The sequence below is a fragment of the Pleurodeles waltl genome, chromosome 7 (assembly GCF_031143425.1).
Source record: "Pleurodeles waltl isolate 20211129_DDA chromosome 7, aPleWal1.hap1.20221129, whole genome shotgun sequence".
Classification (NCBI taxonomy): domain Eukaryota; kingdom Metazoa; phylum Chordata; class Amphibia; order Caudata; family Salamandridae; genus Pleurodeles; species Pleurodeles waltl.
In genome coordinates, this window is record NC_090446.1 from 1,121,534,958 (window position 1) to 1,121,562,152 (window position 27,195).

General features: G+C 40.0%; 9 non-coding genes across 9 annotated transcripts; all 9 read right to left on the reverse strand.

The window, feature by feature from the left end:
* Positions 1 to 1,766: 1,766 nt before the first annotated feature.
* TRNAR-CCU (transfer RNA arginine (anticodon CCU)) lies at positions 1,767 to 1,839 on the reverse strand. Its single transcript has one exon. It is a non-coding gene; the product is annotated as a tRNA-Arg (tRNA).
* A 2,204-nt stretch (positions 1,840 to 4,043) lies between these two features.
* Positions 4,044 to 4,116, reverse strand: TRNAR-CCU (transfer RNA arginine (anticodon CCU)). The gene has a single exon. It is a non-coding gene; the product is annotated as a tRNA-Arg (tRNA).
* A 6,766-nt stretch (positions 4,117 to 10,882) lies between these two features.
* TRNAR-CCU (transfer RNA arginine (anticodon CCU)) lies at positions 10,883 to 10,955 on the reverse strand. Its single transcript has one exon. It is a non-coding gene; the product is annotated as a tRNA-Arg (tRNA).
* Positions 10,956 to 13,159: 2,204 nt separating this feature from the next.
* TRNAR-CCU (transfer RNA arginine (anticodon CCU)) lies at positions 13,160 to 13,232 on the reverse strand. The gene has a single exon. It is a non-coding gene; the product is annotated as a tRNA-Arg (tRNA).
* A 2,207-nt stretch (positions 13,233 to 15,439) lies between these two features.
* Positions 15,440 to 15,512, reverse strand: TRNAR-CCU (transfer RNA arginine (anticodon CCU)). The gene has a single exon. It is a non-coding gene; the product is annotated as a tRNA-Arg (tRNA).
* A 4,487-nt stretch (positions 15,513 to 19,999) lies between these two features.
* On the reverse strand, positions 20,000 to 20,072 carry TRNAR-CCU (transfer RNA arginine (anticodon CCU)). The gene has a single exon. It is a non-coding gene; the product is annotated as a tRNA-Arg (tRNA).
* Positions 20,073 to 22,281: 2,209 nt separating this feature from the next.
* On the reverse strand, positions 22,282 to 22,354 carry TRNAR-CCU (transfer RNA arginine (anticodon CCU)). The gene has a single exon. It is a non-coding gene; the product is annotated as a tRNA-Arg (tRNA).
* A 2,207-nt stretch (positions 22,355 to 24,561) lies between these two features.
* On the reverse strand, positions 24,562 to 24,634 carry TRNAR-CCU (transfer RNA arginine (anticodon CCU)). The gene has a single exon. It is a non-coding gene; the product is annotated as a tRNA-Arg (tRNA).
* A 2,206-nt stretch (positions 24,635 to 26,840) lies between these two features.
* On the reverse strand, positions 26,841 to 26,913 carry TRNAR-CCU (transfer RNA arginine (anticodon CCU)). Its single transcript has one exon. It is a non-coding gene; the product is annotated as a tRNA-Arg (tRNA).
* Between the last annotated feature and the right edge of the window lie 282 nt (positions 26,914 to 27,195).

Genomic DNA, 27,195 nt, shown 5'->3' on the forward strand with positions numbered 1-27,195 from the left:
TTACTGGAAATATAGACTCTATCTGCATATTTACACATCATTTTTAATATGACTCAGAAATGTCATGCCGTTTTTTTAACAAATTATTACATGGTTTGTGAGAACGTCTAATTCAGCACTACAGCTTCTGCTTTCATTCTCCATGCCTGAAAACATAATCTTCCATATGAAACAAGAAAAGACTAGGATTTTTTTGTTTTTTTTGAGTGATGGCATTGAAATGTGCAGTAAGAAATAAAGTACCTTTGTCATACATAAAAAGGATAACACAAGTCACCTCCGAGTTCATTCACCCCACAGAGGAATTCTGTCTTCACCCACTTTCCTCTATGTGATCACTAAGCTACTCCACAACTTGCAATACCTTTACAACACACGAGAGGGTGTGTTTTATCCCACACATCCATTCAAACATATATCTTTTCTGCTCAGACATAAAACAAGCACATTTCTCCATTCCTATCCTAGCAGTGGAGAAAATGCTCTGCTGTGGTACTTAAACAGGTGGCGGAGTAAAGTTTGTTGGAATTGGTTATTTTATCAGCACGCTTCAGTGCTAATGTTGTTAAGAAGGAAGACCCTTAGGAAACTAGATAAACATCTCCAAAATACATCTTCTTCCACCCCAGAAAGAACTCAAACCCACAATCCCTTTGTGAGTATTTGACTGCCTTAGAATTAGGCCAACGGGGTTGCACAGGAGTGCTGTTAACCAATAGCTACAAACACTTTCTAAAAATACGACACATATTCTACATGTTTGTCGCTCACACTCAGGTATAAAAGAAGTTCATATCACCTTTAAAGAGTCCCCAGCTGTGGTGATTAAAGTTTGAAATGGCTGCATTTAAGGGGACTAGTTAATCCATCATGCTTCAGTCCCACTGTTCTTACGAGTGAAGGACCTGGTGTGGCAGACTCCTCAATATAATTTGGCCATCTTGTTTGTTCACAATATATGCACTCTTAAGGGAACAACAGGTAGTACTAACAAAGTATTACAATCTGCGCCAAATGTATGCTCTAGGTTTGGAAAATTAGAATTGGGCAAGGCTAAAACTAAACGTCTGCCTTGGCCCTTAGTTGTCATGGCAAATTTTCAAAATAGAGAGAGGACAAGCATCCCAGGCAGTGTCCCAATATCTCTCTAATGTCCTTGTTGAAACTAAAGGTTGTTAAACAGGACATACAATCTACATCAACTGAAAGCAGACAAGTAAAGCTGCCTTTCACAGGTGTCCCATCAACTTCTCAGTCTAACAACACCCCGGGTGTTTTGAAAAATCTATTTAACTGCCATCATTGAAACACCACCCTGCCCTCCCTAAACTCAGTTTGGTTTCTAAGACTAGCAGCCCAGCGATAGTAGCATAAAATAGGGTGCACTGTCTTCCCAACTGCTGCACTTTTTTCGAGAAATACTTCTTTATCAACATAGCAGTTTCACATGGTATTTTTAATTATTCAACAGTTTATACATTCAAGTGGTGAAATAAGTACATGTTTTAATGCTAAATGGGAGACTGCCTGCGAGTGCTATCCAAAGGAGGACATAAAAAATGTCTAGCCAGAAAGGTGGGTTGAAATCCCATTCTCCAGACTGGGCCCAAGAGTAGGATATGTAGGCAAATGTTTTTGAGTTCCAGCACTTGTGTTTTGAAGGTAGATTGATGTTCCATAGCTGCAAAGTCTATGTAAAGCAAGGGCTGAAATGTGTGGTTTGTGCTTTGAAAATGTAAAAGTCAAGAGCTGAACGTACAGAGTTTCACCCCAGATGGGACTTGAACCCACAATCCCTGGCTTAGGAGGCCAGTGCCTTATCCATTAGGCCACTGGGGCCACGTTGATACTGCTCTCCCCTGTCCTCCAAATACAAGATCCACTCCCTATCATGTGGTCTCTACCGCAGTTTAAGTCTATGGAATCACTTATACAATACATACACAACAAGCAATCCATGGATAACTCCCCTCTCTTTAAAGTCCTTACAACTATTCAAATATCTAATATACCCTCACCTGGAAGAACAACACAATGCGGACGCTAAACTCTCCTAACTTCACTTCACGTCACAACAAAATGCCCACTGCTCGAGCCAGCAGGAAACATCACGGCAGCTCAAGGAATACAACTGCACTTGCAGTTCTAACAACATCAACCCGAACGAGCATTTCCTTCTTCTGATATACATATTTATAGAGAGATTTTTAATGATCGGTGCTTAGCAGAAAGGAGATACTTATGGCAAAAGGTTTACTTTTTGCACACTGTAGATCATTACTGGAAAGATAGACTCTATCTGCATATTTACACATCATTTTTAATATGACTCAGAAATGTCATGCCGTTTTTTGAACAAATTATTACATGGTTTGTGAGAACGTCTAATTCAGCACTACAGCTTCTGCTTTCATTCTCCATGCCTGAAAACATAATCTTCCATATGAAACAACAAAAGACTAGGAATTTTTTGTTTTTTTTTAGTGATGGCATTGAAATGTGCAGTAAGAAATAAAGTACCTTTGTCATACATAAAAAGGATAACGCAAGTCACCTCCGAGTTCATTCACCCCACAGAGGAATTCTGTCTTCACCCACTTTCCTCTATGTGATCACTAAGCTACTCGACAACTTGCAATACCTTTACAACATATGACAGGGTGTGTTTTATCCCACACATCCATTCAAACATATAACTTTTCTGCTCAGACATAAAACAAGCACATTTCTCCATTCCTATCCTAGCAGTGGAGAAACTGCTCTACTGTGGTACTTGAACAGGTGGCGGAGTAAAGTTTGTTGGAATTGGTTATTTTATCAGCACGCTTCCGTGCTAATGTTGTTAATAAGGAAGACCCTTAGGAAACTATATAAACATCTCCAAAATACATCTTCTTCCACCCCAGAAAGAACTCAAACCCACAATCCCTTTGTGAGTATTTGACTGCCTTAGAATTAGGCCAACGGGTTGCACAGGAGTGCTGTTAACCAATAGCTACAAACACTTTCTAAAAATACGACACATATTCTACATGTTTGTCGCTCCCACTCAGGTATAAAAGAAGTTCCTATCACCTTTAAAGAGTCCCCAGCTGTGGTGATTAAAGTTTGAAATGGCTGCATTTAAGGGAACTAGTTAATCCATCATGCTTCAGTCCCACTGTTCTTACGAGTGAAGGACCTGGTGTGGCAGACTCCTACGATATAATTTGGCCATCTTGTTTGTTCACAATATATGCACTCTTAAGGGAACAACAGGTAGTACTAACAAAGTATTACAATCTGCGCCAAATGTATGCTCTAGGTTTGGAAAATTAGAGTTGGGCAAGGCTAAAACTAAACGTCTGCCTTGGCCCTTAGTTGGCATGGCAAATTTTCAAAATAGAGAGAGGACAAGCATCCCAGGCAGTGTCCCAATATCTCTCTAATGTCCTTGTTGAAACCAAAGGTTGTTAAACAGGACATACAATCTACATCAACTAAAAGCAGACAAGTAAAGCTGCCTTTCACAGGTGTCCCATCAACTTCTCAGTCTAACAACACCCCGGGTGTTTTGAAAAATCTATTTAACTGCCATCATTGAAACACCACCCTGCCCTCCCTAAACTCAGTTTGATTTCTAAGACTAGGGGCCCAGCGAAAGTAGCATAAAATAGGGTGCACTGTCTTCCCATCTGCTGCACTTTTTTCGAAAAATACTTCTTTATCAACATAGCAGTTTCACATGGTATTTTTAATTATTCAACAGTTTATACATTCAAGTGGTGAAATAAGTACATGTTTTAATGCTAAATGGGAGACTGCCTGCGAGTGCTATCCAAAGGAGGACATAAAAAATGTCTAGCCAGAAAGGTGGGTTATAATCCCATTCTCCAGACTGGGCCCAAGAGTAGGATATGTAGGCAAATGTTTTTGAGTTCCAGCACTTGTGTTTTGAAGGTAGATTGATGTTCCATAGCTCCAAAGTCTATGTAAAGCAAGGGCTGAATTGTGTGGTTTGTGCTTTGAAAATCTAAAAGTCAGGAGCTGAATGTACAGAGTTTCACCCCAGATGGGAGTTGAACCCACAATCCCTGGCTTAGGAGGCCAGTGCCTTATCCATTAGGCCACTGGGGCCATGTTGATACTCCTCTCCCCTGTCTTCCAAATACAAGATCCACTCCCTATCATGTGGTCTCTACCGCAGTTTAAGTCCATGGAATCACTTATACAATACATTCACAACAAGCAATCCATGGATAACTCCCCTCTCTTTAAAGTCCTTACAACTATTCAAATATCTAATATACCCTCACCTGGAAGAACAACACAATGCGGACGCTAAACTCTCCTAACTTCACTTCACATGTCACAACAAAATGCCCACTGCTCGAGCCAGCAGGAAACATCAAGGCAGCTCAAGGAATACAACTGCACTTGCAGTTCTAACAACATCAACCCGAACTAACATTTCCTTCTTCTGATATACATATTTATAGAGAGATTTTTAATGATCGGTGCTTAGCAGAAAGGAGATACTTATGGCAAAAGGTTTACTTTTTGCACACTGTAGATCATTACTGGAAAGATAGACTCTATCTGCATATTTACACATCATTTTATATATGACTCAGAAATGTCATGCCTTTTTTTGAACAAATTATTACATGGTTTGTGAGAACGTCTAATTCAGCACTACATCTTCTGCTTTCATTCTCCATGCCTGAAAACATAATCTTCCATATGAAACAACAAAAGACTAGGAATTTTTTGTTTTTTTTGAGTGATGGCATTGAAATGTGCAGTAAGAAATAAAGTACCTTTGTCATACATAAAAAGGATAACGCAAGTCACCTCCGAGTTCATTCACCCCACAGAGGAATTCTGTCTTCACCCACTTTCCTCTATGTGATCACTAAGCTACTCCACAATTTGCAATACCTTTACAACATACGACAGGGTGTGTTTTATCCCACACATCCATTCAAACATATATCTTTTCTGCTCAGACATAAAACAAGCACATTTCTCCATTCCTATCCTAGCAGTGGAGAAAATGCTCTACTGTGGTACTTGAACAGGTGGCAGAGTAAAGTTTGTTGGAATTGGTTATTTTATCAGCACGCTTCAGTGCTAATGTTGTTAAGAAGGAAGACCCTTAGGAAACTAGATAAACATCTCCAAAATACATCTTCTTCCAACCCAGAAAGAACTCAAACCCACAATCCCTTTGTTAGTATTTGACTGCCTTACCCATTAGGCCAACGGGGTTGCACAGGAGTGCTGTTAACCAATAGCAACAAACACTTTCTAAAAATACGACACATATTCTACATGTTTGTCGCTCCCACTCAGGTATAAAAGAAGTTCATATCACTTTTAAAGAGTCCCCAGCTGTGGTGATTAAAGTTTGAAATGGCTTCATTTAAGGGATCTAGTTAATCCATCATGCTTCAGTCCCACTGTTCTTACGAGTGAAGGACCTGGTGTGGCAGTCTCCTACGATATAATTTGGCCATCTTGTTTGTTCACAATATATGCACTCTTAAGGGAACAAAAGGTAGTACTAACAAAGTATTACAATCTGCGCCAAATGTATGCTCTAGGTTTGGAAAATTAGAGTTGGGCAAGTCTAAAACTAAACGTATGCCTTGGCCCTTAGTTGGCATGGCAAATTGTCAAAATAGAGAGAGGACAAGCATCCCAGGCAGTGTCCCAATATCTCTCTAATGTCCTTGTTGAAACCAAAGGTTGTTAAACAGGACATACAATCTACATCAACTAAAAGCAGGCAAGTAAAGCTGCCTTTCACAGGTGTCCCATCAACTTCTCAGGCTAACAACACCCCGGGCGTTTTGAAAAATCTATTTAACTGCCATCATTGAAACACCACCCTGCCCTCCCTAAACTCAGTTTGGTTTCTAAGACTAGGGGCCCAGCGATAGTAGCATAAAATAGGGTGCACTGTCTTCCCATCTGCTGCACTTTTTTCGAGAAATACTTCTTTATCAACATAGCAGTTTCACATGGTATTTTTAATTATTCAACAGTTTATACATTCAAGTGGTGAAATAAGTACATGTTTTAATGCTAAATGGGAGACTGCCTGCGAGTGCTATCCAAAGGAGGACATAAAAAATGTCTAGCCAGAAAGGTGGGTTGAAATCCCATTCTCCAGACTGGGCCCAAGAGTAGGATATGTAGGCAAATGTTTTTGAGTTCCAGCACTTGTGTTTTGAAGGTAGATTGATGTTCCATAGCTGCAAAGTCTATGTAAAGCAAGGGCTGAATTGTGTGGTTTGTGCTTTGAAAATGTTAAAGTCAAGAGCTGATTGTACAGAGTTTCATCCCAGATGGGACTTGAACCCACAATCACTGGCTTAGGAGGCCAGTGCTTTATCCATTAGGCCACTGGAGCCATGTTAATGCTGCTCTCCCCTGTCCTCCACATACAAGATCCACTCCCTATCATGTGGTCTCTACCGCAGTTTCAGTCTATAGAATCACTTATACAATACATTCACAACAAGCAATCCATGGATAACTCCCCTCTCTTTAAAGTCCTTACAACTATTCAAATATCTAATATACCCTCACCTGGAAGAACAACACAATGCGGACGCTAAACTCTCCTAACTTCACTTCACATGTCACAACAAAATGCCCACTGCTCGAGCCAGCAGGAAACATCAAGGCAGCTCAAGGAATACAACTGCACTTGCAGTTCTAACAACATCAACCCGAACTAGCATTTCCTTCTTCTGATATACATATTTATAGAGAGATTTTTAATGATCGGTGCTTAGCAGAAAGGAGATACTTATGGCAAAAGATTTACTTTTTGCACACTGTAGATCATTACTGGAAAGATAGACTCTATCTGCATATTTACACATCATTTTTAATATGACTCAGAAATGTCATGCCGTTTTTTGAACAAATTATTACATGGTTTGTGAGAACGTCTAATTCAGCACTACAGCTTCTGCTTTCATTCTCCATGCCTGAAAACATAATCTTCCATATGAAACAACAAAAGACTAGGAATTTTTTGTTTTTTTTGAGTGATGGCATTGAAATGTGCAGTAAGAAATAAAGTACCTTTGTCATACATAAAAAGGATAACGCAAGTCACCTCCGAGTTCATTCACCCCACAGAGGAATTCTGTCTTCACCCACTTTCCTCTATGTGATCACTAAGCTACTCCACAACTTGCAATACCTTTACAACATATGCCAGGGTGTGTTTTATCCCACACATCCATTCAAACATATATCTTTTCTGCTCAGACATAAAACAAGCACATTTCTCCATTCCTATCCTAGCAGTGGAGAAAATGCTCTGCTGTGGTACTTGAACAGGTGGCGGAGTAAAGTTTGTTGGAATTGGTTATTTTATCAGCACGCTTCCGTGCTAATGTTGTTAATAAGGAAGACCCTTAGGAAACTATATAAACATCTCCAAAATACATCTTATTCCACCCCAGAAAGAACTCAAACCCACAATCCCTTTGTGAGTATTTGACTGCCTTAGAATTAGGCCAACGGGTTGCACAGGAGTGCTGTTAACCAATAGCTACAAACACTTTCTAAAAATACGACACATATTCTACATGTTTGTCGCTCCCACTCAGGTATAAAAGAAGTTCATATCACCTTTAAAGAGTCCCCAGCTGTGGTGATTAAAGTTTGAAATGGCTGCATTTAAGGGAACTAGTTAATCCATCATGCTTCAGTCCCACTGTTCTTATGAGTGAAGGACCTGGTGTGGCAGACTCCTACGATATAATTTGGCCATCTTGTTTGTTCACAATATATGCACTCTTAAGGGAACAACAGGTAGTAGTAACAAAGTATTACAATCTGCGCCAAATGTATGCTCTAGGTTTGGAAAATTAGAGTTGGGCAAGGCTAAAACTAAACGTCTGCCTTGGCCCTTAGTTGGCATGGCAAATTTTCAAAATAGAGAGAGAACAAGCATCCCAGGCAGTGTCCCAATATCCCTCTAATGTCCTTGTTGAAACCAAAGGTTGTTAAACAGGACATACAATCTACATCAACTAAAAGCAGACAAGTAAAGCTGCCTTTCACAGGTGTCCCATCAACTTCTCAGTCTAACAACACCCCGGGTGTTTTGAAAAATCTATTTAACTGCCATCATTGAAACACCACCATGCCCTCCCTAAACTCAGTTTGGTTTCTAAGACTAGGGGCCCAGCGATAGTAGCATAAAATAGGTTGCACTGTCTTCCCATCTGCTGCACTTTTTTCGAGAAATACTTCTTCATCAACATAGCAGTTTCACATGGTATTTTTAATTATTCAACAGTTTATACATTCAAGTGGTGAAATAAGTACATGTTTTAATGCTAAATGGGAGACTGCCTGCGAGTGCTATCCAAAGGAGGACATAAAAAATGTCTAGCCAGAAAGGTGGGTTGAAATCCCATACTCCAGACTGGGCCCAAGAGTAGAATATGTAGGGAAATGTTTTTGAGTTCCAGCACTTGTGTTTTGAAGGTAGATTGATGTTCCATAGCTGCAAAGTCTATGTAAAGCAAGGGCTGAATTGTGTGGTTTGTGCTTTGAAAATGTAAAAGTCAAGAGCTGAATGTACAGAGTTTCACCCCAGATGGGACTTTATCCCACAATCCCTGGCTAAGGAGGCCAGTGCCTTATCCATTAGGCCACTGGAGCAACGTTGATATGGCTCTCCCCTGTCCTCCAAATACAAGATCCACTCCCTATCATGTGGTCTCAACCGCAGTTTAAGTCTATGGAATCACTTATACAACACATTCACAACAAGCAATCCATGGATAACTCCCCTCTCTTTAAAGTCCTTACAACTATTCAAATATCTAATATACCCTCACCTGGAAGAACAACACAATGCGGACGCTATTCTCTCCTAACTTCACTTCACATGTCACAACAAAATGCCCACTGCTCGAGCCAGCAGGAAACATCAAGGCAGCTATAGGAATACAACTGCACTTGCAGTTCTAACAACATCAACCCGAACTAGCATTTCCTTCTTCTGATATACATATTTATAGAGAGATTTTTAATGATCGGTGCTTAGCAGAAAGGAGATACTTATTGCAAAAGGTTTACTTTTTGCACACTGTAGATCATTACTGGAAAGATAGACTCTATCTGCATATTTACACATCATTTTTAATATGACTCAGAAATGTCATGCCTTTTTTTGAACAAATTATTACATGGTTTGTGAGAACGTCTAATTCAGCACTACAGCTTCTGCTTTCATTCTCCATGCCTGAAAACATAATCTTCCATATGAAACAACAAAAGACTAGGATTTTTTTTTTTTTTTTTAGTGATGGCATTGAAATGTGCAGTAAGAAATAAAGTACCTTTGTCATACATAAAAAGGATAACGCAAGTCACCTCCGAGTTCATTCACCCCACAGAGGAATTCTGTCTTCACCCACTTTCCTCTATGTGATCACTAAGCTACTCCACAACTTGCAATACCTTTACAACATACGACAGGGTGTGTTTTATCCCACACATCCATTCAAACATATATCTTTTCTGCTCAGACATAAAACAAGCACATTTCTCCATTCCTATCCTAGCAGTGGAGAAAATGCTCTGCTGTGGTACTTGAACAGGTGGCGGAGTAAAGTTTGTTGGAATTGGTTATTTTATCAGCACGCTTCAGTGCTAATGTTGTTAAGAAGGAAGACCCTTAGGAAACTAGATAAACATCTCCAAAATACATCTTCTTCCACCCCAGAAAGAACTCAAACCCACAATCCCTTTGTGAGTATTTGACTGCCTTAGAATTAGGCCAACGGGGTTGCACAGGAGTGCTGTTAACCAATAGCTACAAACACTTTCTAAAAATACGACACATATTCTACATGTTTGTCGCTCCCACTCAGGTATAAAAGAAGTTCATATCACCTTTAAAGAGTCCCCAGCTGTGGTGATTAAAGTTTGAAATGGCTGCATTTAAGGGAACTAGTTAATCCATCATACTTCAGTCCCACTGTTCTTACGAGTGAAGGACCTGGTGTGGCAGACTCCTCAATATAATTTAGCCATCTTGTTTGTTCCCAATATATGCACTCTTAAGGGAACAACAGGTAGTACTAACAAAGTATTACAATCTGCGCCAAATGTATGCTCTAGGTTTGGAAAATTAGAATTGGGCAAGGCTAAAACTAAACGTCTGCCTTGGCCCTTAGTTGTCATGGCAAATTTTCAAAATAGAGAGAGGACAAGCATCCCAGGCAGTGTCACAATATCTCTCTAATGTCCTTGTTGAAACTAAAGGTTGTTAAACAGGACATACAATCTACATCAACTGAAAGCAGACAAGTAAAGCTGCCTTTCACAGGTGTCCCATCAACTTCTCAGTCTAACAACACCCCGGGTGTTTTGAAAAATCTATTTAACTGCCATCATTGAAACACCACCCTGCCCTCCCTAAACTCAGTTTGGTTTCTAAGACTAGCAGCCCAGCGATAGTAGCATAAAATAGGGTGCACTGTCTTCCCATCTGCTGCACTTTTTTTGAGAAATACTTCTTTATCAACATAGCAGTTTCACATGGTATTTTTAATTATTCAACAGTTTATACATTCAAGTGGTGAAATAAGTACATGTTTTAATGCTAAATGGGAGACTGCCTGCGAGTGCTATCCAAAGGAGGACATAAAAAATGTCTAGCCAGAAAGGTGGGTTGAAATCCCATTCTCCAGACTGGGCCCAAGAGTAGGATATGTAGGCAAATGTTTTTGAGTTCCAGCACTTGTGTTTTGAAGGTAGATTGATGTTCCATAGCTGCAAAGTCTATGTAAAGCAAGGGCTGAAATGTGTGGTTTGTGCTTTGAAAATGTAAACGTCAAGAGCTGAACGTACAGAGTTTCACCCGAGATGGGACTTGAACCCACAATCCCTGGCTTAGGAGGCCAGTGCCTTATCCATTAGGCCACTGGGGCCACGTTGATACTGCTCTCCCCTGTCCTCCAAATACAAGATCCACTCCCTATCATGTGGTCTCTACCGCAGTTTAAGTCTATGGAATCACTTATACAATACATTCACAACAAGCAATCCATGGATAACTCCCCTCTCTTTAAAGTCCTTACAACTATTCAAATATCTAATATACCCTCACCTGGAAGAACAACACAATGCAGACGCTAAACTCTCCTAACTTCACTTCACGTCACAACAAAATGCCCACTGCTCGAGCCAGCAGGAAACATCACGGCAGCTCAAGGAATACAACTGCACTTGCAGTTCTAACAACATCAACCCGAACGAGCATTTCCTTCTTCTGATATACATATTTATAGAGAGATTTTTAATGATCGGTGCTTAGCAGAAAGGAGATACTTATGGCAAAAGGTTTACTTTTTGCACACTGTAGATCATTACTAGAAAGATAGACTCTATCTGCATATTTACACATCATTTTTAATATGACTCAGAAATGTCATGCCGTTTTTTGAACAAATTATGACATGGTTTGTGAGAACGTCTAATTCAGCAATACAGCTTCTGCTTTCATTCTCCATGCCTGAAAACATAATCTTCCATATGAAACAACAAAAGACTAGAAATTTTTTGTTTTTTTTTAGTGATGGCATTGAAATGTGCAGTAAGAAATAAAGTACCTTTGTCATACATAAAAAGGATAACGCAAGTCACCTCCGAGTTCATTCACCCCACAGAGGAATTCTGTCTTCACCCACTTTCCTCTATGTGATCACTAAGCTACTCGACAACTTGCAATACCTTTACAACATATGACAGGGTGTGTTTTATCCCACACATCCATTCAAACATATATCTTTTCTGCTCAGACATAAAACAAGCACATTTCTCCATTCCTATCCTAGCAGTGGAGAAACTGCTCTACTGTGGTACTTGAACAGGTGGCGGAGTAAAGTTTGTTGGAATTGGTTATTTTATCAGCACGCTTCCGTGCTAATGTTGTTAATAAGGAAGACCCTTAGGAAACTATATAAACATCTCCAAAATACATCTTCTTCCACCCCAGAAAGAACTCAAACCCACAATCCCTTTGTGAGTATTTGACTGCCTTAGAATTAGGTCAACGGGTTGCACAGGAGTGCTGTTAACCAATAGCTACAAACACTTTCTAAAAATACGACACATATTCTACATGTTTGTCGCTCCCACTCAGGTATAAAAGAAGTTCATATCACCTTTAAAGAGTCCCCAGCTGTGGTGATTAAAGTTTGAAATGGCTGCATTTAAGGGAACTAGTTAATCCATCATGCTTCAGTCCCACTGTTCTTACGAGTGAAGGACCTGGTGTGGCAGACTCCTACGATATAATTTGGCCATCTTGTTTGTTCACAATATATGCACTCTTAAGGGAACAACAGGTAGTACTAACAAAGTATTACAATCTGCGCCAAATGTATGCTCTAGGTTTGGAAAATTAGAGTTGGGCAAGGCTAAAACTAAACGTCTGCCTTGGCCCTTAGTTGGCATGGCAAATTTTCAAAATAGAGAGAGGACAAGCATCCCAGGCAGTGTCCCAATATCTCTCTAATGTCCTTGTTGAAACCAAAGGTTGTTAAACAGGACATACAATCTACATCAACTAAAAGCAGACAAGTAAAGCTGCCTTTCACAGGTGTCCCATCAACTTCTCAGTCTAACAACACCCCGGGTGTTTTGAAAAATCTATTTAACTGCCATCATTGAAACACCACCCTGCCCTCCCTAAACTCAGTTTGATTTCTAAGACTAGGGGCCCAGCGATAGTAGCATAAAATAGGGTGCACTGTCTTCCCATCTGCTGCACTTTTTTCGAAAAATACTTCTTTATCAACATAGCAGTTTCACATGGTATTTTTAATTATTCAACAGTTTATACATTCAAGTGGTGAAATAAGTACATGTTTTAATGCTAAATGGGAGACTGCCTGCGAGTGCTATCCAAAGGAGGACATAAAAAATGTCTAGCCAGAAAGGTGGGTTGAAATCCCATTCTCCAGACTGGGCCCAAGAGTAGGATATGTAGGCAAATGTTTTTGAGTTCCAGCACTTGTGTTTTGAAGGTCGATTGATGTTCCATAGCTCCAAAGTCTATGTAAAGCAAGGGCTGAATTGTGTGGTTTGTGCTTTGAAAATCTAAAAGTCAGGAGCTGAATGTACAGAGTTTCACCCCAGATGGGACTTGAACCCACAATCCCTGGCTTAGGAGGCCAGTGCCTTATCCATTAGGCCACTGGGACCATGTTGATACTCCTCTCCCCTGTCTTCCAAATACAAGATCCACTCCCTATCATGTGGTCTCTACCGCAGTTTAAGTCTATGGAATCACTTATACAATACATTCACAACAAGCAATCCATGGATAACTCCCCTCTCTTTAAAGTCCTTACAACTATTCAAATATCTAATATACCCTCACCTGGAAGAACAACACAATGCGGACGCTAAACTCTCCTAACTTCACTTCACATGTCACAACAAAATGCCCACTGCTCGAGCCAGCAGGAAACATCAAGGCAGCTCAAGGAATACAACTGCACTTGCAGTTCTAACAACATCAACCCGAACTAACATTTCCTTCTTCTGATATACATATTTATAGAGAGATTTTTAATGATCGGTGCTTAGCAGAAAGGAGATACTTATGGCAAAAGGTTTACTTTTTGCACACTGTAGATCATTACTGGAAAGATAGACTCTATCTGCATATTTACACATCATTTTTAATATGACTCAGAAATGTCATGCCTTTTTTTGAACAAATTATTACATGGTTTGTGAGAACGTCTAATTCAGCACTACAGCTTCTGCTTTCATTCTCCATGCCTGAAAACATAATCTTCCATATGAAACAAGAAAAGACTAGGAATTTTTTGTTTTTTTTTAGTGATGGCATTGAAATGTGCAGTAAGAAATAAAGTACCTTTGTCATACATAAAAAGGATAACGCAAGTCACCTCCGAGTTCATTCACCCCACAGAGGAATTCTGTCTTCACCCACTTTCCTCTATGTGATGACTAAGCTACTCCACAACTTGCAATACCTTTACAACATACGACAGGGTGTGTTTTATCCCACACATCCATTCAAACATATATCTTTTCTGCTCAGACATAAAACAAGCACATTTCTCCATTCCTATCCTAGCAGTGGAGAAAATGCTCTACTGTGGTACTTGAACAAGTGGCGGAGTAAAGTTTGTTGGAATTGGTTATTTTATCAGCACGCTTCAGTGCTAATGTTGTTAAGAAGGAAGACCCTTAGGAAACTAGATAAACATCTCCAAAATACATCTTCTTCCACCCCGAAAGAACTCAAACCCACAATCCCTTTGTGAGTATTTGACTGCCTTACCCATTAGGCCAATGGGGTTGCACAGGAGTGCTGTTAACCAATAGCTACAAACACTTTCTAAAAATAAGACACATATTCTACATGTTTGTCGCTCACACTCAGGTATAAAAGAAGTTCATATCACCTTTAAAGAGTCCCCAGCTGTGGTGATTAAAGTTTGAAATGGCTGCATTTAAGGGAATTAGTTAATCCATCATGCTTCAGTCCCACTGTTCTTACGAGTGAAGGACCTGGTGTGGCAGACTCCTACGATATAATTTGGCCATCTTGTTTGTTCACAATATATGCACTCTTAAGGGAACAAGAGGTAGTACTAACAAAGTATTACAATCTGCGCCAAATGTATGCTCTAGGTTTGGAAAATTAGAATTGGGCAAGGCTAAAACTAAACGTCTGCCTTGGCCCTTAGTTGGCATGGCAAATTTTCAAAATAGAGAGAGGACAAGCATCCCAGGCAGTGTCCCAATATCTCTCTAATGTCCTTGTTGAAACCAAAGGTTGTTAAACAGGACATACAATCTACATCAACTAAAAGCAGACAAGTAAAGCTGCCTTTCACAGGTGTCCCATCAACCTCTCAGTCTAACAACACCCCGGGAGTTTTGAAAAATCTATTTACCTGCCATCATTGAAACACCACCCTGCCCTCCCTAAACTCAGTTTGGTTTCTAAGACTAGGGGCCCAGCGATAGTAGCATAAAATAGGGTGCACTGTCTTCCCATCTGCTGCACTTTTTTCGAGAAATACTTCTTTATCAACATAGCAGTTTCACATGGTATTTTTAATTATTCAACAGTTTATACATTCAAGTGGTGAAATAAGTGCATGTTTTAATGCTAAATGGGAGACTGCCTGCGAGTGCTATCCAAAGGAGGACATAAAAAATGTCTAGCCAGAAAGGTGGGTGGAAATCCCATTCTCCAGACTGGGCCCAAGAGTAGGATATGTAGGCAAATGGTTTTGAGTTCCAGCACTTGTGTTTTGAAGGTAGATTGATGTTCCATAGCTGCAAAGTCTATGTAAAGCAAGGGCTGAATTGTGTGGTTTGTGCTTTGAAAATGTAAAAGTCAAGAGCTGAATGTACAGAGTTTCACCCCAGATGGGACTTGAACCCACAATCCCTGGCTTAGGAGGCCAGTGCCTTATCCATTAGGCCACTGGGGCCATGTTGATACTCCTCTCCCCTGTCTTCCAAATACAAGATCCACTCCCTATCATGTGGTCTCTACCGCAGTTTAAGTCTATGGAATCACTTATACAATACATTCACAACAAGCAATCCATGGATAACTCCCCTCTCTTTAAAGTCCTTACAACTATTCAAATATCTAATATACCCTCACCTGGAAGAACAACACAATGCGGACGCTAAACTCTCCTAACTTCACTTCACATGTCACAACAAAATGCCCACTGCTCGAGCCAGCAGGAAACATCAAGGCAGCTCAAGGAATACAACTGCACTTGCAGTTCTAACAACATCAACCCGAACTAACATTTCCTTCTTCTGATATACATATTTATAGAGAGATTTTTAATGATCGGTGCTTAGCAGAAAGGAGATACTTATGGCAAAAGGTTTATTTTTTGCACACTGTAGATCATTACTGGAAAGATAGACTCTATCTGCATATTTACACATCAATTTTAATATGACTCAGAAATGTCATGCCTTTTTTTGAACAAATTATTACATGGTTTGTGAGAACGTCTAATTCAGCACTACAGCTTCTACTTTCATTCTCCATGCCTGAAAACATAATCTTCCATATGAAACAACAAAAGACTAGGAATTTTTTGTTTTTTTTGAGTGATGGCATTGAAATGTGCAGTAAGAAATAAAGTACCTTTGTCATACATAAAAAGGATAACACAAGTCACCTCCGAGTTCATTCACCCCACAGAGGAATTCTGTCTTCACCCACTTTCCTCTATGTGATCACGAAGCTACTCCACAACGTGCAATACCTTTACAACATACGACAGGGTGTGTTTTATCCCATACATCCATTCAAACATATATCTTTTCTGCTCAGACATAAAACAAGCACATTTCTCCATTCCTATCCTAGCAGTGGAGAAAATGCTCTACTGTGGTACTTGAACAAGTGGCGGAGTAAAGTTTGTTGGAATTGGTTATTTTATCAGCACGCTTCAGTGCTAATGTTGTTAAGAAGGAAGACCCTTAGGAAACTAGATAAACATCTCCAAAATACATCTTCTTCCAACCCAGAAAGAACTCAAACCCACAATCCCTTTGTGAGTATTTGACTGCCTTACCCATTAGGCCAACGGGGTTGCACAGGAGTGCTGTTAACCAATAGGAGCAAACACTTTCTAAAAATACGACACATATTCTACATGTTTGTCGCTCCCACTCAGGTATAAAAGAAGTTCATATCACCTTTAAAGAGTCCCCAGCTGTGGTGATTAAAGTTTGAAATGGCTGCATTTAAGGGAACTAGTTAATCCATCATGCTTCAGTCCCACTGTTCTTACGAGTGAAGGACCTGGTGTGGCAGACTCCTAAGATATAATTTGTCCATCTTGTTTGTTCACAATATATGCACTCTTAAGGGAACAACAGGTAGTACTAACAAAGTATTACAATCTGCGCCAAATGTATGCTCTAGGTTTGGAAAATTAGAGTTGGGCAAGTCTAAAACTAAACGTCTGCCTTGGCCCTTAGTTGGCATGGCACATTTTCAAAATAGAGAGAGGACAAGCATCCCAGGCAGTGTCCCAATATCTCTCTAATGTCCTTGTTGAAACCAAAGGTTGTAAAACAGGACATACAATCTACATCAACTAAAAGCAGGCAAGTAAAGCTGCCTTTCACAGGTGTCCCATCAACTTCTCAGTCTAACAACACCCCGGGTGTTTTGAAAAATCTATTTAACTGCCATCATTGAAACACCACCCTGCCCTCCCTAAACTCAGTTTGGTTTCTAAGACTAGGGGCCCAGCGATAAAAGCATAAAATAGGGTGCACTGTCTTCCCATCTGCTGCACTTTTTTCGAGAAATACTTCTTTATCAACATAGCAGTTTCACATGGTATTTTTAATTATTCAACAGTTTATACATTCAAGTGGTGAAATAAGTGCATGTTTTAATGCTAAATGGGAGACTGCCTGTGAGTGCTATCCAAAGGAGGACATAAAAAATGTCTAGCCAGAAAGGTGGGTTGAAATCCCATTCTCCATACTGGGCCCAAGAGTAGGATATGTAGGCAAATGTTTTTGAGTTCCAGCACTTGTGTTTTGAAGGTAGATTGATGTTCCATAGCTGCAAAGTCTATGTAAAGCAAGGGCTGAATTGTGTGGTTTGTGCTTTGAAAATGTAAAAGTCAAGAGCTGAATGGACAGAGTTTCACCCCAGATGGGACTTGAACCCACAATCCCTGGCTTAGGAGGACAGTGCCTTATCCATTAGGCCATTGGGGCCACGTTGATACTGCTCTCCCCTGTCCTCCAAATACAAGATCCACTCCCTATCATGTGGTCTCTACCGCAGTTTAAGTCTATGGAATCACTTATACAATACATTCACAACAAGCAATCCATGGATAACGTCCCTCTCTTTAAAGTCCTTACAACTATTCAAATATCTAATATACCCTCACCTGGAAGAACAACACAATGCGGACGCTAAACTCTCCTAACTTCACTTCACATGTCACAACAAAATGCCCACTGCTCGAGCCAGCAGGAAACATCAAGGCAGCTCAAGGAATACAACTGCACTTGCAGTTCTAACAACATCAACCCGAACTAGCATTTCCTTCTTCTGATATACATATTTATAGAGAGATTTTTAATGATCGGTGCTTAGCAGAAAGGAGACACTTATGGCAAAAGGTTTACTTTTTGCACACTGTAGATCATTACTGGAAATATAGACTCTATCTGCATATTTACACATCATTTTTAATATGACTCAGAAATGTCATGCCGTTTTTTGAACAAATTATTACATGGTTTGTGAGAACGTCTAATTCAGCACTACAGCTTCTGCTTTCATTCTCCATGCCTGAAAACATAATCTTCCATATGAAACAACAAAAGACTAGGAATTTTTTGTTTTTTTTGAGTGATGGCATTGAAATGTGCAGTAAGAAATAAAGTACCTTTGTCATACATAAAAAGGATAACACAAGTCACCTCCGAGTTCATTCACCCCACAGAGGAATTCTGTCTTCACCCACTTTCCTCTATGTGATCACTAAGCTACTCCACAACTTGCAATACCTTTACAACATATGACAGGGTGTGTTTTATCCCACACATCCATTCAAACATATATCTTTTCTGCTCAGACATAAAACAAGCACATTTCTCCATTCCTATCCTAGCAGTGGAGAAACTGCTCTACTGTGGTACTTGAACAGGTGGCGGAGTAAAGTTTGTTGGAATTGGTTATTTTATCAGCACGCTTCCGTGCTAATGTTGTTAATAAGGAAGACCCTTAGGAAACTATATAAACATCTCCAAAATACATCTTCTTCCACCCCAGAAAGAACTCAAACCCACAATCCCTTTGTGAGTATTTGACTGCCTTAGAATTAGGCCAACGGGTTGCACAGGAGTGCTGTTAACCAATAGCTACAAACACTTTCTAAAAATACGACACATATTCTACATGTTTGTCGCTCCCACTCAGGTATAAAAGAAGTTCATATCACCTTTAAAGAGTCCCCAGCTGTGGTGATTAAAGTTTGAAATGGCTGCATTTAAGGGAACTAGTTAATCCATCATGCTTCAGTCCCACTGTTCTTACGAGTGAAGGACCTGGTGTGGCAGACTCCTACGATATAATTTGGCCATCTTGTTTGTTCACAATATATGCACTCTTAAGGGAACAACAGGTAGTACTAACAAAGTATTACAATCTGCGCCAAATGTATGCTCTAGGTTTGGAAAATTAGAGTTGGGCAAGGCTAAAACTAAACGTCTGCCTTGGCCCTTAGTTGGCATGGCAAATTTTCAAAATAGAGAGAGGACAAGTATCCCAGGCAGTGTCCCAATATCTCTCTAATGTCCTTGTTGAAACCAAAGGTTGTTAAACAGGACATACAATCTACATCAACTAAAAGCAGACAAGTAAAGCTGCCTTTCACAGGTGTCCCATCAACTTCTCAGTCTAACAACACCCCGGGTGTTTTGAAAAATCTATTTAACTGCCATCATTGAAACACCACCCTGCCCTCCCTAAACTCAGTTTGATTTCTAAGACTAGGGGCCCAGCGATAGTAGCATAAAATAGGGTGCACTGTCTTCCCATCTGCTGCACTTTTTTCGAAAAATACTTTTTTATCAACATAGCAGTTTCACATGGTATTTTTAATTATTCAACAGTTTATACATTCAAGTGGTGAAATAAGTACATGTTTTAATGCTAAATGGGAGACTGCCTGCGAGTGCTATCCAAAGGAGGACATAAAAAATGTCTAGCCAGAAAGGTGGGTTGAAATCCCATTCTCCAGACTGGGCCCAAGAGTAGGATATGTAGGCAAATGTTTTTGAGTTCCAGCACTTGTGTTTTGAAGGTAGATTGATGTTCCATAGCTCCAAAGTCTATGTAAAGCAAGGGCTGAATTGTGTGGTTTGTCCTTTGAAAATCTAAAAGTCAAGAGCTGAATGTACAGAGTTTCACCCCAGATGGGACTTGAACCCACAATCCCTGGCTTAGGAGGCCAGTGCCTTATCCATTAGGCCACTGGGGCCATGTTGATACTCCTTTCCCCTGTCTTCCAAATACAAGATCCACTCCCTATCATGTGGTCTCTACCGCAGTTTAAGTCTATGGAATCACTTATACAATACATTCACAACAAGCAATACATGGATAACTCCCCTCTCTTTAAAGTCCTTACAACTATTCAAATATCTAATATACCCTCACCTGGAAGAACAACACAATGCGGACGCTAAACTCTCCTAACTTCACTTCACATGTCACAACAAAATGCCCACTGCTCGAGCCAGCAGGAAACATCAAGGCAGCTCAAGGAATACAACTGCACTTGCAGTTCTAACAACATCAACCCGAACTAACATTTCCTTCTTCTGATATACATATTTATAGAGAGATTTTTAATGATCGGTGCTTAGCAGAAAGGAGATACTTATGGCAAAAGGTTTACTTTTTGCACACTGTAGATCATTACTGGAAAGATAGACTCTATCTGCATATTTACACATCATTTTTAATATGACTCAGAAATGTCATGCCTTTTTTTGAACAAATTATTACATGGTTTGTGAGAACGTTTAATTCAGCACTACAGCTTCTGCTTTCATTCTCCATGCCTGAAAACATAATCTTCCATATGAAACAACAAAAGACTAGGAATTTTTTTTTTTTTTTTGAGTGATGGCATTGAAATGTGCAGTAAGAAATAAAGTACCTTTGTCATACATAAAAAGGATAACGCAAGTCACCTCCGAGTTCATTCACCCCACAGAGGAATTCTGTCTTCACCCACTTTCCTCTATGTGATCACTAAGCTACTCCACAACTTGCAATACCTTTACAACATACGGCAGGGTGTGTTTTATCCCACACATCCATTCAAACATATATCTTTTCTGCTCAGACATAAAACAAGCACATTTCTCCATTCCTATCCTAGCAGTGGAGAAAATGCTCTACTGTGGTACTTGAACAAGTGGCGGAGTAAAGTTTGTTGGAATTGGTTATTTTATCAGCACGCTTCAGTGCTAATGGTGTTAAGAAGGAAGACCCTTAGGAAACTAGATAAACATCTCCAAAATACATCTTCTTCCAACCCAGAAAGAACTCAAACCCACAATCCCTTTGTGAGTATTTGACTGCCTTACCCATTAGGCCAACGGGGTTGCACAGGAGTGCTGTTAACCAATAGGTACAAACACTTTCTAAAAATACGACACATATTCTACATGTTTGTCGCTCCCACTCAGGTATAAAAGAAGTTCATATCACCTTTAAAGAGTCCCCAGCTGTGGTGATTAAAGTTTGAAATGGCTGCATTTAATGGAACTAGTTAATCCATCATGCTTCAGTCCCACTGTTCTTACGAGTGAAGGACCTGGTGTGGCAGACTCCTACGATATAATTTGTCCATCTTGTTTGTTCACAATATATGCACTCTTAAGGGAACAACAGGTAGTACTAACAAAGTATTACAATCTGCGCCAAATGTATGCTCTAGGTTTGGAAAATTAGAGTTGGGCAAGTCTAAAACTAAACGTCTGCCTTGGCCCTTAGTTGGCATGGCACATTTTCAAAATAGAGAGAGGACAAGCATCCCAGGCAGTGTCCCAATATCTCTCTAATGTCCTTGTTGAAACCAAAGGTTGTAAAACAGGACATACAATCTACATCAACTAAAAGCAGGCAAGTAAAGCTGCCTTTCACAGGTGTCCCATCAACTTCTCAGTCTAACAACACCCCGGGTGTTTTGAAAAATCTATTTAACTGCCATCATTGAAACACCACCCTGCCCTCCCTAAACTCAGTTTGGTTTCTAAGACTAGGGGCCCAGCGATAAAAGCATAAAATAGGGTGCACTGTCTTCCCATCTGCTGCACTTTTTTCGAGAAATACTTCTTTATCAACATAGCAGTTTCACACGGTATTTTTAATTATTCAACAGTTTATACATTCAAGTGGTGAAATAAGTGCATGTTTTAATGCTAAATGGGAGACTGCCTGTGAGTGCTATCCAAAGGAGGACATAAAAAATGTCTAGCCAGAAAGGTGGGTTGAAATCCCATTCTCCAGACTGGGCCCAAGAGTAGGATATGTAGGGAAATGTTTTTGAGTTCCAGCACTTGTGTTTTGAAGGTAGATTGATGTTCCATAGCTGCAAAGTCTATGTAAAGCAAGGGCTGAATTGTGTGGTTTGTGCTTTGAAAATGTAAAAGTCAAGAGCTGAATGGACAGAGTTTCACCCCAGATGGGACTTGAACCCACAATCCCTGGCTTAGGAGGACAGTGCCTTATCCATTAGGCCACTGGGGCCACGTTGATACTGCTCTCCCCTGTCCTCCAAATGCAAGATCCACTCCCTATCATGTGGTCTCTACCGCAGTTTAAGTCTATGGAATCACTTATACAATACATTCACAACAAGCAATCCATGGATAACGTCCCTCTCTTTAAAGTCCTTACAACTATTCAAATATCTAATATACCCTCACCTGGAAGAACAACACAATGCGGACGCTAAACTCTCCTAACTTCACTTCACATGTCACAACAAAATGCCCACTGCTCGAGCCAGCAGGAAACATCAAGGCAGCTCAAGGAATACAACTGCACTTGCAGTTCTAACAACATCAACCCGAACTAGCATTTCCTTCTTCTGATATACATATTTATAGAGAGATTTTTAATGATCGGTGCTTAGCAGAAAGGAGATACTTATGGCAAAAGGTTTACTTTTTGCACACTGTAGATCATTACTGGAAAGATACACTCTATCTGCATATTTACACATCATTTTTAATATGACTCAGAAATGTCATGCCATTTTTTGAACAAATTATTACATGGTTTGTGAGAACGTCTAATTCAGCACTACAGCTTCTGCTTTCATTCTCCATGCCTGAAAACATAATCTTCCATGTGAAACAACAAAAGACTAGGAATTTTTTGTTTTTTTTTAGTGATGGCATTGAAATGTGCAGTAAGAAATAAAGTACCTTTGTCATACATAAAAAGGATAACGCAAGTCACCTCCGAGTTCATTCACCCCACAGAGGAATTCTGTCTTCACCCACTTTCCTCTATGTGATCACTAAGCTACTCCACAACTTGCAATACCTTTACAACATATCACAGGGTGTGTTTTATCCCACACATCCATTCAAACATATATCTTTTCTGCTCAGACATAAAACAAGCACATTTCTCCATTCCTATCCTAGCAGTGGAGAAAATGCTCTGCTGTGGTACTTGAACAGGTGGCGGAGTAAAGTTTGTTGGAATTGGTTATTTTATCAGCACGCTTCCGTGCTAATGTTGTTAATAAGGAAGACCCTTAGGAAACTATATAAACATCTCCAAAATACATCTTCTTCCACCCCAGAAAGAACTCAAACCCACAATCCCTTTGTGAGTATTTGACTGCCTTAGAATTAGGCCAAAGGGGTTGCGCATGAGTGCTGTTAACCAATAGCTACAAACACTTTCTAAAAATACGACACATATTCTACATGTTTGTCGCTCCCACTCAGGTATAAAAGAAGTTCATATCACCTTTAAAGAGTCCCCAGCTGTGGTGATTAAAGTTTGAAATGGCTGCATTTAAGGGAACTAGTTAATCCATCATGCTTCAGTCCCACTGTTCTTACGAGTGAAGGACCTGGTGTGGCAGACTCCTACGATATAATTTGGCCATCTTGTTTGTTCACAATATATGCACTCTTAAGGGAACAACAGGTAGTACTAACAAAGTATTACAATCTGCGCCAAATGTATGCTCTAGGTTTGGAAAATTAGAGTTGGGCAAGGCTAAAACTAAACGTCTACCTTGGCCCTTAGTTGGCATGGCAAATTTTCAAAATAGAGAGAGGACAAGCATTCCAGGCAGTGTCCCAATATCTCTCTAATGTCCTTGTTGAAACCAAAGGTTGTTAAACAGGACATACAATCTACATCAACTAAAAGCAGACAAGTAAAGCTGCCTTTCACAGGTGTCCCATCAACTTCTCAGTCTAACAACACCCCGGGTGTTTTTAAAAATCTATTTAACTGCCATCATTGAAACACCACCCTGCCCTCCCTAAACTCAGTTTGGTTTCTAAGACTAGGGGCCCAGCGATAGTAGCATAAAATAGGGTGCACTGTCTTCCCATCTGCTGCACTTTTTTCGAGAAATACTTCTTTATCAACATAGCAGTTTCACATGGTATTTTTAATTATTCAACAGTTTATACATTCAAGTGGTGAAATAAGTACATGTTTTAATGCTAAATGGGAGACTGCCTGCGAGTGCTATCCAAAGCAGGACATAAAAAATGTCTAGCCAGAAAGGTGGGTTGAAATCCCATTCTCCAGACTGGGCCCAAGAGTAGGATATGTAGGCAAATGTTTTTGAGTTCCAGCACTTGTGTTTTGAAGGTAGATTGATGTTCCATAGCTGCAAAGTCTATGTAAAGCAAGGGCTGAAATGTGTGGTTTGTGCTTTGAAAATGTAAAAGTCAAGAGCTGAATGTACAGAGTTTCACCCCAGATGGGACTTGAACCCACAATCCCTGGCTTAGGAGGCCAGTGCCTTATCCATTAGACCACTGGGGCCACGTTGATAGTGCTCTCCCCTGTCCTCCAAATACAAGATCCACTCCCTATCATGTGGTCTCTACCGCAGTTTCAGTCTATGGAATCACTTATACAATACATTCACAACAAGCAATCCATGGATAACTCCCCTCTCTTTAAAGTCCTTACAACTATTCAAATATCTAATATACCCTCACCTGGAAGAACAACACAATGCGGACGCTAAACTCTCCTAACTTCACTTCACATGTCACAACAAAATGCCCACTGCTGGAGCCAGCAGGAAACATCAAGGCAGCTCAAGGAATACAACTGCACTTGCAGTTCTAACAACATCAACCCGAACTAGTATTTCCTTCTTCTGATATACATATTTAGAGAGAGATTTTTAATGATCGGTGCTTAGCAGAAAGGAGATACGTATGGCAAAAGGTTTACTTTTTGCACACTGTAGATCATTACTGGAAAGATAGACTATATCTGCATATTTTCACATCATTTTAAATATGACTCAGAAATGTCATGTCTTTTTTTGAACAAATTATTACATGGTTTGTGAGAACGTCTAATTCAGCACTACAGCTTCTGCTTTCATTCTCCATGCCTGAAAACATAATCTTCCATATGAAACAACAAAAGACTAGGAATTTTTTGTTTTTTTTGAGTGATGGCATTGAAATGTGCAGTAAGAAATAAAGTACCTTTGTCATACATAAAAAGGATAACACAAGTCACCTCCGAGTTCATTCACCCCACAGAGGAATTCTGTCTTCACCCACTTTCCTCTATGTGATCACTAAGCTACTCCACAACTTGCAATACCTTTACAACATACGACAGGGTGTGTTTTATCCCACACATCCATTCAAACATATATCTTTTCTGCTCAGACATAAAACAAGCACATTTCTCCATTCCTATCCTAGCAGTGGAGAAAATGCTCTGCTGTGGTACTTGAACAGGTGGCGGAGTAAAGTTTGTTGGAATTGGTTATTTTATCAGCACGCTTCAGTGCTAATGTTGTTAAGAAGGAAGACCCTTAGGAAACTAGATAAACATCTCCAAAATACATCTTCTTCCACCCCAGAAAGAACTCAAACCCACAATCCCTTTGTGAGTATTTGACTGCCTTAGAATTAGGCCAACGGGGTTGCACAGGAGTGCTGTTAACCAATAGCTACAAACACTTTCTAAAAATACGACACATATTCTACATGTTTGTCGCTCCCACTCAGGTATAAAAGAAGTTCATATCACCTTTAAAGAGTCCCCAGCTGTGGTGATTAAAGTTTGAAATGGCTGCATTTAAGGGAACTAGTTAATCCATCATGCTTCAGTTCCACTGTTCTTACGAGTGAAGGACCTGGTGTGGCAGACTCCTCAATATAATTTGGCCATCTTGTTTGTTCACAATATATGCACTCTTAAGGGAACAACAGGTAGTACTAACAAAGTATTACAATCTGCGCCAAATGTATGCTCTAGGTTTGGAAAATTAGAATTGGGCAAGGCTAAAACTAAACGTCTGCCTTGGCCCTTAGTTGTCATGGCAAATTTTCAAAATAGAGAGAGGACAAGCATCCCAGGCAGTGTCACAATATCTCTCTAATGTCCTTGTTGAAACTAAAGGTTGTTAAACAGGACATACAATCTACATCAACTGAAAGCAGACAAGTAAAGCTGCCTTTCACATGTGTCCCATCAACTTCTCAGTCTAACAACACCCCGGGTGTTTTGAAAAATCTATTTAACTGCCATCATTGAAACACCACCCTGCCCTCCCTAAACTCAGTTTGGTTTCTAAGACTAGCAGCCCAGCGATAGTAGCATAAAATAGGGTGCACTGTCTTCCCATCTGCTGCACTTTTTTCGAGAAATACTTCTTTATCAACATAGCAGTTTCACATGGTATTTTTAATTATTCAACAGTTTATACATTCAAGTGGTGAAATAAGTACATGTTTTAATGCTAAATGGGAGACTGCCTGCGAGTGCTATCCAAAGGAGGACATAAAAAATGTCTAGCCAGAAAGGTGGGTTGAAATCCCATTCTCCAGACTGGGCCCAAGAGTAGGATATGTAGGCAAATGTTTTTGAGTTCCAGCACTTGTGTTTTGAAGGTAGATTGATGTTCCATAGCTGCAAAGTCTATGTAAAGCAAGGGCTGAAATGTGTGGTTTGTGCTTTGAAAATGTAAAAGTCAAGAGCTGAATGTACAGAGTTTCACCCCAGATGGGACTTGAACCCACAATCCCTGGCTTAGGAGGCCAGTGCCTTATCCATTAGGCCACTGGGGCCACGTTGATACTGCTCTCCCCTGTCCTCCAAATACAAGATCCACTCCCTATCATGTGGTCTCTACCGCAGTTTAAGTCTATGGAATCACTTATACAATACATACACAACAAGCAATCCATGGATAACTCCCCTCTCTTTAAAGTCCTTACAACTATTCAAATATCTAATATACCCTCACCTGGAAGAACAACACAATGCGGACGCTAAACTCTCCTAACTTCACTTCACGTCACAACAAAATGCCCACTGCTCGAGCCAGCAGGAAACATCACGGCAGCTCA